Source organism: Helianthus annuus, chromosome 5 (assembly GCF_002127325.2).
Source record: "Helianthus annuus cultivar XRQ/B chromosome 5, HanXRQr2.0-SUNRISE, whole genome shotgun sequence".
Classification (NCBI taxonomy): domain Eukaryota; kingdom Viridiplantae; phylum Streptophyta; class Magnoliopsida; order Asterales; family Asteraceae; genus Helianthus; species Helianthus annuus.
This window is the reverse complement of record NC_035437.2, coordinates 44604946-44608622: the sequence shown is the minus strand read 5'-3', so window position 1 is coordinate 44608622 and position 3677 is coordinate 44604946. Positions and strand designations below refer to the sequence as shown.

The 3677-nt window shown below is 33.8% G+C and overlaps 1 long non-coding RNA gene across 1 annotated transcript; it reads left to right on the top strand.

Moving 5' to 3' along the window:
• Nucleotides 1-679: 679 nt before the first annotated feature.
• On the top strand, nt 680-3403 carry LOC110923236. Its single transcript, XR_002583887.2, has 4 exons — nt 680-842; nt 2172-2256; nt 2832-2987; nt 3141-3403. It is a non-coding gene; the product is annotated as an uncharacterized LOC110923236 (long non-coding RNA).
• The last annotated feature ends 274 nt before the right edge of the window (nt 3404-3677 follow it).

Genomic DNA, 3677 nt, shown 5'->3' with positions numbered 1-3677 from the left:
GTGGACAAAATGAAAGATAGCATATGATGTATGAGTAGTGTGAAATAAATTGATTTATTTCTATTAGCAAATATATGAATGTAATATGCTCAAATAGGAAGTTAGAAGCAAACTGTCGACTTAGGTTTGCTCGATTAATAATTGTATACGATTGGAATAATTCGATGAATTAAACGCTAGTGATGGTATGCGCTAAGAGCTAGCATTATAAAGTAAAAGAGACCAATAAGAGCTTTTGATAAGACTCCGACTTTTATGTGATTATAAAACTATATTATTGTAATATAGCTTAAGAAGGTAGGTACATTATCTGCCATGATGTCTAATTAAGAATAAGACCGTTAGCCAAGATCCTGCAGGTATGCGTATTATAGTATGCTCTCCGAATGAGTACAGGGAGTTGGTAGGAGAATAAGTGTGAAAGGTTTCGGGGACGAAACCTTCTTTAAGGGGGGTGGACTTGTAACGCCCCAAAAACCCAAATGTTAAAAAAAAAAAAAAATTCAAGAATGACTTATTTTTATATGGTGTGACATTAAGGTAACTGAGTTAGCGAACTTGGTTTTAAATACAAGTTAGTAAGTGAAACGAAATAAATGACAAGTTTTAAAAGTTTGAGGGGTTAAAAGGAAAATGTGTTAAATAAAACACTTTACAAAAAAAAAAAAAGTCAGTATCTTGGGGGGGGGGGGGGGGGGGTTCTATGCGTGCGATCGAGAACAGGGCCAAGAGAAGAGCCAAAAACCCTAACAACCAAAAATCATCAAATTGATAAGGAGATCAAGGGAAAAATCGAATGCATGGGTCTGGATACTCTTTAATCTAAGTGTATTGATCATAAGGTGAGTTCAATTTCATGTTTTGATGCTTTTTGTTAAGTGGGTTTTGGATAATCCGTGAAAATTGTATGAATTTGAGTTTGTATGAGGGCTAATATCATTATGTTGAATGCGAATTATATGTGAATCTGATTATAGCAAATGATTGAAGTAAAACCCACTTGTGTTAGTCATATGATAGGATTTTAGCAATTCTTAGATGCTAAGATTTATGAGAAATTGAAGGATGAATGTATGAGTATTAGGGTTTTGATAAATATTTTTGATGTAGACTAAGAAGCTAAGTGAAATTGGTTGAATTGATCAAGTGTGGCATGAATGGATAGATTATGCATAAAGCACATGTACATAATGCTTAAAAATATTGTATGCACGCCAAGTGTTTGATAAAATGCCTACAAAGTTTGTGTAAAATAGTTACTTTTGACAGCCTTAGATAGTCACCTTGTAAAGGCCGTATCTCATTCGTTATTAGGAGTTAGACAACGAGCCTTATATCGTTGAAAAGGTTGTTTCGCATATTACATTTCATATTTGGTCATAAGAGGCTGGTTATGAGATTTAGTGGGTCAAAACAACATGAAAAGTTAGTAAATTCGTTTTGACAGCAAGCTGTTTGGAAGCATTTCAGCTTCTGTGCTGATTTTGTAAAAATCATATAAAATCATAGGAATGTCCGATTTTTACGATCTTTATATGCTTAGAAAGATCTCTGAGTGTAGATCATTTCATATTTGAACATGAAGAACTGAATCAGAAGATAAATGGGTTAAAATGTGTCGTGAACAGCTGCTGCGCAGAAAGTTGCTGCACATTTTTTTAGTATAAATATTAAGTAAAAATAGTTGTATTGTTATGCACACTCGTATGAATCATGAACTACTGATTTTAATAAATTATTAGTAAGTTATTTGATTGTTTTAAGTGTCTAAAACACTTACCAACTAGTCTATGCATATGATTGCACCAACGGGTCGAAACGGGTTGTTGATAGAAAATAGTAGAATGGATGTGTAAAAACCAAGGTGTTAAGAAATGGTATGAAATGTTTAATGTATGAAACAAGTTGCCTAACTTAGAAAATGTTATCATTCTAAGTATGGAATTTTGAAAGAATAATGAACATGATGTAAATACATAATTATGCATGCTAGAAGCTCATGTATGACTTTCGTGATGATGGAATGATAAATTGTTAGATTGATTAGCATTGTAGTATTTTGATACATGTTGAACTCGTTAAGCGATTGACACGTGAATAGAAGTGTGATTAGTGATGCGTATGATTACGTATACTAACTATTGAATGGATGTAATGGAATGAGATAATAGGAACGTGTCAAGGAGAGCTCAAGCATAGGAGGATAACGGGTCAAGATAAGGCAAGGTGACAAATACACTTATTGGAGTACTCAAGGTAAGTGATTTCTATAATCACTTCTTTAGTTGTTTAAGTAATATAATGTTTTAATTATTAAGTTCATATGAAGTTGAGGTCAAAAATATTATTTATGTGATTTATGCGCCGTAGGTTGCGGTATATTATCCGTGAATTACGACGGGCCTCCCAAACATGGTTTCGAGTGTTTCCTTGACGATTATAAGTTGTAAACCCAAGTCTAAGGCTCATGTAATTTATATAAGAGTGTGTTAGATGTATGTAATGAGGTTGGACATGTATTACATGTAAATGTATACAAAAATACGTACGGAACACGTAGGTATGAATACATGATTGTAGGTATGATTAAATGTATTTTAGGTATGTAGATGTGTATGATTGTAAGATCGTATGTGTGCAAGTATGTGCGAATGCATGATTTGGATGCATTTGAGAATTAGCGTTACTAATAATGCCCTTGAGTTTGGAATATAAGTTAATTGGATGCATTTAAATGGTTGACGTCCTTTTTATGAAAATGTAGTAAATGAATATGTTGAGATTACGGGTTTGGCTAACCAAGTTATTACTGAGTATGTTTGAAAGTGCAGGTTATGAATGTCGGACTTTCAAAGTGTTGATATAATAATGAAACGGTTGAATCTTGAAAGGATAATCGGATTGAAGTAACTTATGCGGTTAGAATATGCGGTGGACGTTTTATTTTATACAACATTTTATGTTTGGTCGTCATCATCTACCAACGGGTTAGTTGTTTGAAAATATATGTCATACCCATTAAATTGGGTAATTGAATGCGCGAGAGAAATGAAAGTACATACACGAACGGAACTAAAGTGACGGTTTTATAAGTAAATAAGTAAATGACTAACTTTTTAAAGCTTTGTTGTTGAATGTAGGTAAATCCTCAATTCAGGCGACTTGGAGAATCGGAGCGAGCGCGTGTTCATGTTATGTCGTACCAAACGCTTCCGCTAGTTTGTCCAAATGTTTTTGGTCCAAAATTTGTTGTAATGGTTTTTAGTAGTATTTTGTTGAACGACTCGTAGAATTGTATCTAGTTTGATTATGATTAAAACAGGGGTATGTCCGTTTTACGGACGGGTCATGCCCAAATTTTGTTAAAAATTAATGCATATGTTATTGATACCATCATTTTAAACTGCGAAAAGTTGGACACTTTTAAGAAACTTTTATTCTTCTAGTATCCCTTAGTCGTCTCTTATTAGACGCGAACACGGATGTAACACATACCAAGATCCTCCGTGCTTGTGGGATTTAGTGGCGAAACTAAGAACACCCTGGGGGACATCAAACTCCCAATTTATGTCGAAGGATTACAAAATTATCAAAAATTTTGTGTTATTGACTGTTTATCTTGTTGTAATGTTATCCTTGGCAGGCCCTGGATACACGATATGAAGGCAGTCCCATCT